Source organism: Idiotropiscis lumnitzeri, chromosome 18 (assembly GCF_059441095.1).
Source record: "Idiotropiscis lumnitzeri isolate Australia: NSW breed Sydney's pygmy pipehorse chromosome 18, RoL_Ilum_1.0, whole genome shotgun sequence".
Lineage (NCBI taxonomy): Eukaryota > Metazoa > Chordata > Actinopteri > Syngnathiformes > Syngnathidae > Idiotropiscis > Idiotropiscis lumnitzeri.
Genome location: NC_142408.1, coordinates 4,834,487 through 4,847,987, shown reverse-complemented (window position 1 = coordinate 4,847,987; position 13,501 = coordinate 4,834,487). Strand labels below are relative to the sequence as shown.

Below are 13,501 nucleotides of genomic sequence, written 5' to 3'. Positions count from 1 at the left end.
AACATTTTTGGCGCCACAGTTAGTGACACTGGGAATATGATTTCTGATGGCTGCTACCATCCTCACTGAGGTTTTAATTTAATTTAATTTATTTTTATTTTATTTTATTTAATTTTTATTTAATTACATTTTTTATTTGATTTATTTTTATTCATTTTTATTTAATTTTATTTAATTTTGAATTTAATTTATTTTTTATTTGATTTTTTGAATTTATTTTTATTTATTTATTTATTTATTTATTCCCACATGCACTTAAGGTGCTGGAAGTGTTAATATCTATCATCTATTACGTATCATTGCATGTTGTTGTTATTTGAGCATTGGTACAAGAAATTGCAGTCATCTTTTGTTTCCATGTTCCGGCACGCAACGAGCGGAGACTAAGTGCAGCCGGCTCTATCCAGGATAAAGTGACACAAAAATAGCCGGCGTAATTGGAAAAATGCAGAGTCATGCGTTTGCCGAGGCTCTTAGGGAAGTGTGAGGAAAAAGAAAGAAAAACAACAACAACTCTCGAACACGGTTCAACAAAAGCTCCGAGCACGGCGGTGTTGGATCAGCGAGTTGAAACTACAAAGCGGAAGAAAGATGAAGTCGACATTATCATGCGAATGCCAGCTGTACTTGACTGCTCGCCTTCGTTTCACTTCAAAGTCAAATAAACCCCTGCAATTTGCCCTGCTATGTGCAGCAGAAATAAAAATACTTCAAAGTTTATATATACCTGTATAAATAGTTTCAACTGCAACTATAGCACAAACTATAATCCCAAAAACATTTAATCATTTCGCATTCACCTCACATTAGCCCAGTGCTTCTCAAATAGTGGGGCGAGGGTGGCGTAGCAGAAAATTATTAGAATAGAATAAATGGCTTACATTTTGATTTTTGAGAACATGCACCGGAGTATGTGACGTTTTCGTAACGTGTAAAAAAAAAAAAAAAAAAAAAAAGGGACCCCTGTCACTTGTTAGCTTGCGTTATTTTGACAGCCACCAGAATCCTGAGTCATCTTGGAATGCGACAAAAAGTGCAAAAATGCAAATAGCTAACGGTCGGATCCACAGAAGAAAATGCAAACAAGCGAATTTGTGAATAGCAAAAAGCCACGGTTCACCGTCGTGATAAGAAACTGTGAAACCCACGCCACATTGAAGGCATCGCATCGGAACAATGGAGGCACGCTCGAGTCTACCCGAGTTACTTCTTAAAGAACATTTTTAGGCACGCTGCAGCAAAGATGTACGTCGGTATCTAGAATTAATCTCTCTACATAATTTAAATAATGCCACCAATCTCTCAAAAGACAAAAGCTGAATAGCGCTACGGTGCTAACACAGATTAGCATTAGCGAACAGTTGTTGACCCGCTACACTAATAGATAAATGTCATTACATTTCTCAGATTGTGAAGTGCTGCCGTCTCATTTTTTATTTAGGATTTCAGCACGACCAACAAAATCAAGTGTTAGGTGTGCTGCAACGCTTGGATTTGTTGGGTATGCCGACAAAAGTATATCCCAGCCATGTTCGTGACAAACCTTGGAACTGTTTTTAATTGGGGGAGGAAAGCGTACGCCTTCTTTAAATACGCAGGTAAACCGGAAAATGCGTCTCGAAATGTATTTTTGACACAGATTTTTTCATTTATTTTTTAATTAATGATTTTTTTTTAAATCAATTATTTTTCTTCTTCTAGCATTTCTGTTTTTGTGATACTTTACTTTGAATTAAATTTTAATTTAATTTAATTTAATTAATGCAATAGTTGCATTCTAAGATTCAGGACACGTATAGACCAAGAAAAATTCACACCTACGGAAATACAAACTTCCATAACCCCATTATTTAATTTTCGAATTTGGGTGCGGAAGCTGCAACAGCGAAATACTGAAGACTCACACAAGCTCCATCCAGGAAGTCCTGAGCTGGCATTTGAACCGTGAACCACTATGCCACTGCGCTGCCCCAGGTGTTGTCCATCAGAACCTAAACAGCGAATGAATAAAAAGCCGCACAATAGCTAGCTTAGTATGCGTCAATGTTGAAGGCCTCTCGAAAATTGGATTTGTTGCGGTGCAAGCACAGACCGCCTCATGTGGTCGGACACCAATCGCAACGGGGTTTCATCTGGGGGGCTGTTGAGGCTACGAAAAAAAAAAAAAAACAATCGCAGCGGTTCGTTCTTGGCAAAGCACGGCACGGGTGTTGCACTCAGCGTAAAGGACCTGCTGTGCTTTGTTGTGCAGCCACCGCGGGTTATACAACAGTCGGAATGTCGAGGCTGGAGCTGTGCTGAACGTTCAGAGGCGTGTGCTATCAGCGAGATTTGTTGCGGAGCGAGCTCCCTTTTGGTTGAGAGGCGGCCCGGCTCGGGGACGGCGCGGTCTCACTTGAAAAGAGTCGCCAATTGGAAAGGTGAATAAAAGGCGGTCAATTGGTCCTGAATTCCCCCAACTAAAGTGAAATATCAGCGCCGGCGAGGAAGCAGCCGGCTCGGGCCGTTTTCGGCTTAAAAAATCACTCAACCCTGCACATTGACACGGAGGCCAGGCGGACAGGGAGGAAAGCGGAAGTGTGCTGGTTTTATCAGTAATTACGGGAATGCTATTTTCTCCCCCCGTCAGGAAGGGGACGAGCCATTATTTAATCTTGACACGTGGTCATCATGTAGCACGCCTAGTACAAGTCCAAAGTGTTTGAATTGGATTGCAGGGGAAATTGGGGTGACACAGATGGAGAGTGTTGGGGGGGGGGGTACATGAGCCTGGAGGAGAACTGGGAGTTGACAAAGGGTAAAAGTTGAGTGCAATTATGACTTCCAAACCTCACCGTTTTTTTTTTTTTAAGGGGAACATATGAAACATACATTAAATGCTGAGCTCATGTGGACATTGCTAACCAAATCAGCAGCACCTCCCATAACATGTAAACCGGTGGTGAGCGTTCAAGGCCTTCAAGGCGTTCTCCGCTGGCCTACCATAATTGAGAAAAAAAATGCTCATATTCTTCACATTGATGTCGTATTATATCCTAGTGTTGAATTTTTAGGTGAGAGTTTTTATCCAATCAGAATCCAGCTAGCTCGTGTTGACGGTTCTGTGCATTGATTTTTTAATTTTTTTTTTTTCTCTCAGGGGAACATATGGGACCTCGACAAATAAGTGACAAATTGAAGCAAAAAAAAACCCCAACTCTTAAAAACTTTAAATTATCTCCTGAGAGCGTTAACGGCTGTGAACATTGCTAACCAAATCAGCAGCACCTACCATAACATGTAAACCAGTAGTGGGCGGTCTTCACGGCCTTCTCTGTGGCCTAAAAAAATGAAGAAATCATGATCGTATTCTTCACATTGTCATATTATATCCTAGTGTTGTATTTTAGGGAGAGTTTTTATCCAATCAGAATTCAGCTAGCTCGTGTTTGGCTCGACATAAACTGTAATATCCTGCTAAGATTGTTCAATATTGCTCCAAAAGTGCCTCATCCTTGCGCCGTTACATGCAACATCCACCCCCCCCACGCAAAATTGCAAGGCTTTCATGTTTCACCCCATGGGCTGACTTTGAACAATAATAAAACACAATCAAGACAAAAATGAATTGTTTTGGGATATTTGCGCAAATCAACCGATGGCGATGAATTCAAGACTGGAGTGTGTGTTCCAATATCCCTTTTGATTACAACTAGCAGAGAAACTTGAGCATTTTTCAGCACATAAAAAAAAAAAAAATTCGAATCTAAGTTGTTGACTATGAACAGAACCTCAAGCGCACCCTGCCAGTCTTCTTCTCCTAAATTTAGCATATAACACAAGCGCAGCCGTTTCAATCATCTTATATGTTGTTTGTTCCTCGGAGAAAAGACGAGACTGACGGATAGATTCGTATTGTCAGAACTATGAATAAAGAAACACAAATCAACCCTCTATTTTTTTTTTTTTAAATAAAAATGTCGTTTTAGCACACAAACCCTGCGCGGCATCTCTGTGAGATTTCAGTTTGACTGCTGACATGGTATTGATGTGCACTTGAAAACGCAGAAGCTAACATGTCATTATTTTGCTCGTTTCAATGATTCAATCGACATTTCCCGTTTTATTGTTTTGCTTTTTTTTAAATGTCCTGAAATTGATTTCACGCTATTGTGTGCATATCTTTACCAATTGATACGTCTTTAACTGATTGATTAGCATGTTCTCATGTTTTGAGCTTCCATGTTTATGTTCTGGGGGATTGCATCACTAATTGTTTATTTATTTTTAAAATTTTTAATTTTTATTTATTTGGTTATTTTTTTATTTATTAATTTATTATTTTATTTTTTATTTTTTTCCTCGTTGGACTTGTCCATAATGCTCCTTTTTATTTAGCAGTAATTTAGCAGTGAAATAAAGGCCTCTGCTCCCAATCGACACTTTCACGGTCGTGTAAATGAACACCCAACGATTTGTTGACAGTATTTTGATTATTTTAGTCGCTTTTGAAATTGGAATTTGTGTCAAACGCATGTTTCGTCACTCCTCTAATATGGATGTGCACATATTGTGAACAAGATTCCATCCGATCGATTTTTTGAAAGGGCGTCCAGTGCACATTGCCGTGAGCCGACGAGGAAGTGGAGAGCATTATATTCCCAGAGATGCTGCGAGTGCTGATGGAGCCACTGTTGTTAGTGGTAATGACAGAGAGAAAGCGGCAAGCGGTCCAGGTGAAGCTTAGTCGTGCTGTATCGTGTTCTCGCAACGTGCACACTCAGCATGCCGCCACGTCTCCCATGTAGGGCGCAGAAAAGGCAACACAGCACATTTGAGCCGTCGTTAGCAGAAAAAAAAAATGCACAGTTTGCTGTACAACAATCTTGATCATGTTAGGGCTAAAAATAAATCCAGGCAGGACGAGGTTTGCTGAATTACAGGAATGTTCAGAGCGGACGGGTTGCGGAGGAATCTTGGGTCTTGCAATTTAAGATCACGGAAAATGCGGTGTGTTTATGAGATGATTTTTTTCTGTTCGTTGTAAGAAACAGATGGAAGTAAACGATGACTATACACGGCGCTGCCACAGGAAAAAAAAATGTGAGTAATCGTAATATTACCCTTAAAAATGAACGACTAATAGATTATTTGATTTTGTGGGGAAAAAAAAAAATTATGTGCCGTGATGTCCCGCTGTAACTTTCATGAAAAATTTGGGCAAAATTTCATCTCATGCAAAGAATTCGGTCATGTATCACTTCAATGTACTTCCTTGACACCAATTACAACTTTCTCATTAGTCAGGGCTTTGGCATTCTACAGTGTTATTAAAAGAGAACCAAAAAAATGCAACTAGGTGAGTTTATTAGCAAATAGGGCTGTTCACAAATCTGTAAAAATTTGAAGAAAAAAAATGCAAAAATGTGCAACCCCCTTCCCAACAGCTAACAACTAAAGTTTGATGAACAAAACATTTTAACATTGTTCAAATCCAAATTAATGTATGCGATAGAGTAAAACTGCTCAACCTTTTTAGTCAGGCAGGTTGGAAAATTTCAAGAAATCACACGTCTTTGACACGATACCGTTTGCGGCGGCGTGGCAGCTAGCACTTGCTAGCCCGTCCATTTTGGGAAGAAAGGAGGTGCGAAATGAAACCGCCAGCTCTGAGCTGCAAAAAAAATAAATAAATAAATAAAATGGCAGAGCTCGAGGAACGGGGTGGGTATGATGGCGGTGAGAGAGGTCAAGAGCACTCTATTTCCAATCTTAACACTCGGAATGGCTGCTCTAACCTGTATCAAGAGGGCGTTTCCTGCTGAGGATAAGCTCAGGCGGAATAGGGTGCAGAAATTAGGGATTTCTCCAATGCGATGCTACGCAAGCGAGAGCGACGCGGCTTGTGCAACTTCTCAAAGACTCAATGGAGTGCACATTTGCGCGGCTCATGTAGAGTGACGCGCCAGATGGTTTGTTTGCGTTACCATCTGGGGAATGAGACAATGGAAGCAGCTCGGGGGGAAAAAAAAAAAAAAAAAGCTTTGGTTACGTCTATCACATCGATTTGAAGTCAAGTAGAGGAGTAAACTACTTGCAATGAGTCAGCGTCTCTTGTTATATGTGGACAAATCTTTGTAGCTGGAACAATCCGTACTGCTGTGCTCGAGTTCCAATAGAACTGGCAATTAAACTTTCTAAAAAAATTTTTTTAAAATAAATAAAAATAAAAAATGATACAGAGGCCACAATCAATAAATTTCAAGCTAATTCTCTTTTTTGAAGTTGTTCCATCAATACAAGCAGATTTTTTTTTTCCAAGCAAAATTTTTTAAAAACGATAAATTCTGATTTTTTTTTTTATTATTAATTTTTATTATAAGTGGTTTATTAATGGAATACAATGTTTAGTTTTGAAAATTACTACTATTATAATTTTGAATATTACTATTAATACAATACAAATATAATTACACTGCGGGCCAAATTTGGCCCACGGGCCAGAGTTTGACACCTATGCTTTAAGCTTTTTTTCTTTTAGTGTCATCAATAATTTATAAATCAGAAGTTAGTCTTACTCCTGTAATTGTTTACTTTCCATTTTTACTTTAGTCATAAAATTATAAACCAGCACTATCATTAGTCCAATTTTTGGCGACTCTACCCTCCTCAATTTGGAATCTTGGCAAGACGCCTCAAATATTGTTCCTGTATTCTCTCGCCAGTGTGTGTTCACTTGAATAAAAGGTGAGCCTTCAGTCTGAGTCGCCAAATGTCCTGACAGACAATTTAGTTTTGTAATTCTGTTCCGTTCACCGCTCGGGGCCATTTCATCGAAAAATCGTGAGCGGGGGAAAAACATGACCTGTATTTATAATTAGGCCGCCGCGGCACTCTCATTACGAGGCGGCTCCTTCCTCCCATTTATGCAAAGCTTTTAAATGGAGAGTGTGCCGTTGTCGGGGCGGGCGGCGAGATCAATTCATACATCATGTCATTGAAATATCTTTTTTTGGACGGCGTATTTACGGACGTTGAATTGGCAGGATTGGGGGGAATTCTGGTGTCTTGTCAGATGTCTCGAAGGATAAGCTGTCAAAAGATTTTTGGAATGTGGAAGGAAATTCGAGTACCCGGAGAAAAGCCACGCAGGCAATCGATCACATGACCTCTGCACTGTGAGGCCATCGTGCTCACCAGTCGGCCACCGTGGTGCCCTGGAATGTTTGAGATAAAAAAAATTGGCATCCCTAATCGTGAATGTTGGATGTCCTCTATTATTTGTTTACTGCGTGTCCTTTTTCTGGTTGAAGTCACCGGGTGGGGGTAGGAGGGAGAGGGGGGGGGGGTGACAAAGTATCACGGTATTTCACAGCGCTGACGCGGCACATCGACGTGATTCCAAACTTGGCATTTGCACTCCGGATGACGTAGGATAATTTGTTGCCTTCTGCGACTTGGATCGAGTCCGGCACAGTCCAAAAGCGTTTTGAACGATATTCGCATCGGGGACACAAGGCGCTGGTAATACGTTGCCGTTTTCACTTTGCAATTTTTAATCTGAAAGAAATCGAGACGCGAGTCACTTGGAAGGAGCCATCTGCCACGCGTCTGGGCAGATTTAACCCGATTTATGGAACCCTCCGAGTCTCCCCGCTTGTTCTTCTGACTCCCTCTCATTTCCGCAAAATACACGACTTTGAATGTAGGAAACAGTGGGAGCTGGCAGGACAACGGCTTAACACTTCATTTCCTCCGCTCGCCCGGGAAACCGTCGGCCCTTCAAGCCTGCTCATTAGTAATTCGTCAGGCGGGCGAATTGGAAAGTAAACAGCAAATTGGGAAGAAATGAGGTCGCTAGATTCAGGGATGGCACCTCATCAGAGCAAGTGCAAAAATAAACTCGCTGCAGCTGGACAAAATAGTCTCTCTGTGCATTATGCGACTCGTCGCTTCCCCTCGAGAAGGCAGCAGCTGTTCTCCATTTTCTTCTCCTTTTTTCCCCATTACGTATATTTCCTCGTGATATATGAACATCTGTCGGTAAAAGCGGGAAGAGATGAGTCGGCGGGGGCAAAGACATGATTCCGTTCAAGCGTCATTTTCCGATAAAACCCCCGGAATGGGAAAACGACTTGTATTTATTCCCTCTCTCGGTTACCGGCGTAGGACGAGCAAAACATGGCCTCGGCCTGATAAGGTGCTGATCGTTTTTTTTTTTTTTTTTCTATTTTCTTTTCCTTTTTTTTAAAAAATCTTTCCTCACTGCAACAGCAATTTCCAGTCGCCTCGCAACGCTTTCATCACCGTCAACGAGGCGACGCCGGCGCTGAGACATGAATACATTATGACACGAACGAAGGGTGACAGATCAGTCGCTGTGGGGAGATACCTTGGAAACGTTGTCTAATTCGTCGGATAATAACCATGATAAAGTGTTAATGGAGGTTGAGGTGAGCCGAGACTCCACAGGGGCCCGTTAAATACATGCCGGAGGTATTTATCTGATGCAGAACAATAGTACAATAGTCTTCTTCTGAATGTTCTGAACTCCTGTTTTGAGGAGTTCCGCCACGGTGCTCAAACTTCCAAAGTTGATTCGTGGCGCACGCATGCTGACAAGCAGGCTGAATTTGAGAAATTTTTCACACCCTTCCGATCAAACTTGGATATACTGATTAGGCTGATCAGGAATTTTATTTTATATATATATATATATATATATATATATATATATATATATATATATATATTTTTTTTTTTACATCACAGCCAAGAAAACTTTTCAGTTATTTTTTTTTGATGATTCCCAATCTGATCAGGTTTTCATAATAATTATGTAATAACAATAATGGATTATGTAAGTGTGCAAAAAAAAATAAAAAAATAATTCACGCAACAATTTTATTATAATTTTTTTTTTTTAAATCAGAGTCGAGAAAACTTTTTTTTTCCCGCTGATTCCAAATCTGATCAGGTTTTCATAATAATGATTATGTAATAACAATAATGGATTATGTAAGTGTGCAAAAAAAAATTCATGCAACGATTTTACTCATTTATTTTTTTAAATCCGAGCCAAGAAAACTTTTGTAGTTGTTTTTTTTTTGTTTGTTTTTTACTGACTCCAAATCTGATCAGGTTTCCATAATAATAATCATGATAATGTAATAACAAAAGAAAAAGAAAGAAAAAATTAATTCACGCAACAATCAGAATGCATTTGTTTTTCTTTAAAAGCCATTATTTGTTGTTGCGATTTCATTACTGGTAATGCATAAAATCTAAATCAGGTCAATAAAATAATTCTCGAGGAGTCGGTAGTATTAATATTTTCTGACATTGGTTCGGAGGCTGCTTCACTTCAACTTGCTTAAATGAAGTCATATTCCTCTTTTTTTGTAACTCTTCTTGTTTATTTTTTTTTCTTAAATGTCATGTTTTATTTTATTTTTTTAGTTCATTGAAATGCTCTCTTTGTGAGATAACATCTTTGTGCTCATGCTTTCCCTCGGCGGACACCTTTTGGGTCAGCGGGTTAGCTTACAGTAGATAACGCCGCTTGACATTTACATGCGCGAGCACGCAGGAGCAACACGGCGAGCACCTGTCATCGACATCCTTGGAGTTGCTTGGAATCGTGTCGGGGGCTCTTCTCGGTGCATTATGGGATGCCGGTAAGGGAAGGGAATCTGCTCGCACGCGTTCTCATCATATATTATTCCAGCAGAACTGATGAGTGCAATCTGTCAGGGAGGCTCGTTTTAATGTCCCTCCCCTTAATGTGTTTTTGGCGAGAGACGACGTGTTCAAAACAAACGGGGGCGAAAACAAACAAACAAAAAAAAGCCTGTGCCCGCTGAGGTAAATCCAAGGAAAACAGTCAGCGGTTTCTCATCAATAAAACCACAGGGTAATTAGAGGAAGCACTTGAAAGCCAATTTGTGACTTGACAAATGATCAATCTTCATCTGTGAGGCAGCCACGATGGCGTGAAGCAACAACAGAGACAAATTTGCTAACAAATCGCTCATACCAAGAAACCGCCGCAGAAATGAGCCCCGTCGACGCTGTCGATGAGCTTCGGAATTCAAAGTAAACAGCCAATCAAGGCTCAGCTTCAGAAAACAAGTGAGCCGTGATTGGTCGTTACCTGAGCCCCGCACGACTGAGGTGTCATTTTCAGTGGATGGAAAGTGGCAAAATGGCTACCCCCCCTGAGTAGATTTGACAATTTAACTCATATTCCACAAACATAATTTCAATTAGGATGTTGTGCGGCTGCATGGAACATAATATTGGAAAAATAATTTGGGGGTCGACTTCCCCTTTAAGGTGTTCGCTTCATAGTGCATAAGCGTATTGATATTGATGTATTAGCTCCCTAACTTTAAAACACGAATGGAAGCGATTTCTCTGGATGATGGACTGAAGATGACAGATTTGCGGGTCCAAATGACGGAAATGTGTTCGTATAAATGTTGTACTATATAAGTTCCATCGTTGCTATGCAAATTGCCGAGTTGCTATGCTGCACACGAGTCATAGTCCAGTCACTGTTCTCGCGTTGTCGCTGCTCAGTTCCACAGTTCATTTATTACTATGTAATAAAGTCTGTCGTCTTTGTATAAGTTCCGTCGTTGCTGTATAACGTCCGTATTTGATTTATAGATTTTCCAGCGGTTACACGCTCACTCGACGATGGCTGATGAATAAGGGCCAGAGTCCAAAGTCGCCGTATGAGCTCGCTTAATGCCGTATAAGCTCCACAGTCGATAGTCACTCTATAAACTTTGCAGTCGCTGCATCCTTTGACCTTCCCTTTTTTTTTTTTGATTGTCACCTCAAAACAACGGTAATGCAGAGTCTTTGTTCCATTCACGAGCGCTGGTTTCAAGTAATAGCGTTGAAAATAATTAAAGCCTGGCAATGTTTTTTATTTCCCCCGCTGCCAGTTCCCAAACGGAGCAAATTATTATTATTTTTTTTTTATTCCATGACTTATTTTGAGTCCCTTTCTGGTGGCCAATTTATGTGGGGAAAAAAAACAAAACAAAAAACACACAGCCTTGGCGCATCCGTAGCGACTGATCTCGAGCGGTCTCTGAAATCTTATTCATTAGTTTGCTTTATGACAGAGCCGTTCTTTGCTTTGAGAAGCATCTCATAAACCGCCGCTGCTAATACGGGAACAACAATCGTATAATTCTTACGGTGTCGCATTCATGGCAGAAACCTAACAGAGGCTCCCTCTCCTGTCCTCCTCCCTTTTTGCGATAATTCAGCCGCCCGTCAGGTGAATTGGAATAACTGTGACCATCAGTGAATGAGTTTGCTCTTTAAAATCGCCCATTGATCTGCGAGCTGTGCTGATTGGTTGCTGACCAGCCAGGAGAATTTAATTATCAAGCGTGCTGCTTACTCAGCCACGCTTTGCTGAAGGTCAGGGTGCCACTGCAGCCATTTTTTTTTTTTTGTAAGTAGCAACCATGTCAAGAGACTGTGATGTCAGGGGGATGGGATGGCGGAATATGGAATCCAGTACAAATGAAGTTAGTCACGGCTGGTCGTCGAGTTCTTGTGTTACTTCCCGGCAATTGCAAGTGGCAGACCATTACGACGCCTTTCCGCACAAGGCCGATCATCATTCTCGGAATTCAGATTTGCATTTGGGTTATTCGCTTAACCGGACCCATGAGAGGTGATGCATCGAGGTGATTGCCTTCACCGAGTAGCTCATGTTTTTTTTGTTTCTCAAGACGCATTTCCACCAGGCAGCAGCATTGAGACTGTTCTCTGGCGACTCGAGCGTGTCCGTCAATTGTGAGTGTTTGTCGGGACGGGATAATCAAATAAATAAATCAATGTATTAATTTTAGGCTAGCAGTGATGAACGGGTTCTCGCACTGCTGCAAAAGTTGGACGGTGTGCCAGATGGATGATTTGTCTCAAGGAATTGGAGCTAATTAATCTTTGCAGTTATGGCAGTAGGAGGCACCGAAGAGTCTCTTCGGGTTGAGGGCTTCATCACACACATGACTTTTTTTTTTTTTTTTTTTGTGTTCCATGACGAATCATCCATATTCCACCCGCCAGAAATGACAGAATTATATTTGTTGCCAATTAAGTTTCAATTAGTCAGTTTTTGATGGGCCTCTGGAAAAGGCAAAAATGCTTGCAAAATGGTCGCTTCAAACCAAAATGGCAACTCTTTTTGAGCGTGGATTCTTGACACTTTGTGAGCCCAATTATGACAGAATTGGCTACCAAATGTCACGTTAAATCAGATTTGAAACTCCATTTTAAATAAATAAATAAAATAAAATAAAAATAATAATATATAATCATATTTTATTTATTTATTTAATTATTTAATTAATTTATTTATTTATTGATTTTTTATTTTATTTATTTATTTATTTATTTATTTTTTTAATAGTTTGGCTTAAATTGTCTCACACCCTCTGTCACAACCTGACGTAAACCTGCAAAATCTCTGCGAGGTTAGTGTTTTGGTCATTTCTGTCTCTCAGAACGGTGACTCATTTGGCCTAAAAAGAGCGCTGCAAAAAATGCAGATCATTTGCGGTGTAAAACCCGCAAAGATAGTTTGTGCAGCATCCCTGGTGTGTACCTGCCCCCCCCCCAAAGACTTCACTCTCCATTCATCTTTGTCGTGCCTGCGATTCCAAATTCAAATAGGGAGAACAAGACTCCCGATTCTTATGAACTTTTTGGAAATGAAGAGGGACACTTTTATTGGCGGGCACACAGGGGGGAGAAGATGGGAATTGATTGACAAAGCGAGTGACGGGACCAGAATGGAAATTGAATCCCCTTGAATGAACCTGAATGGAGGCGGAGCTGCCGCATGAATAGGGCCGCTTTCAGACAGGCAACGGGGAAAACAAGCCCTCGCTTGTCCTGTCTGCTTGATTTCCTGCAGCAGACATCCTCCCTCCTTTATTTCTTATTCAACGCGATCCACTCCGTGCAGCTTCCACTTTTTTTCGCTCGCCGTCTCCTCTCGTCTTTGCTAATCCACTCTGCAAAAAATAAAAAGATGTAATCTCCAAACAGCACAAGATGGCCATTATTTACAACATGCCGCCGGGCTGTTTTGTGAAACGCATATCAAATCTGGCCTCGGGATGTAAATGGGGAGAAAAGAAAACGGCAAACACGCCGAATCGATGGATCAATATTTACCGCGCCGTGCTTGATTGAGTCGGCTGTTTTATGTCTTCAAACATGTTTTTTTTTTTTGCAAAAGTGAAAATGAAGAAAGTTGGAAACTTTGTGCGAGAATTTTTTTTTTAAATGTGTGTTGGCCGTTGATAATTAAGAGTATGGTTAATTGTGTGGAACTAATTGCTGATTAAGGCAAAATAGAGTCCAGGGGCTTCATTTATCAATGAGTGGATAGAGCAGATTTTAAATTCGTTTGTGCGAATGCTTGAGAGCACATAAAAAAATAAAAAAAATTGTTAACAAATTCTCAGCCACCTGTTGTGTTTATCCA

General features: G+C 40.5%; 1 protein-coding gene across 2 annotated transcripts in view; it reads left to right on the top strand.

Moving 5' to 3' along the window:
- Positions 1-13,501, top strand: part of brinp1 (BMP/retinoic acid inducible neural specific 1) — a 113,574-nt gene that overhangs the window by 23,061 nt on the left and 77,012 nt on the right. The window lies entirely within an intron of this gene.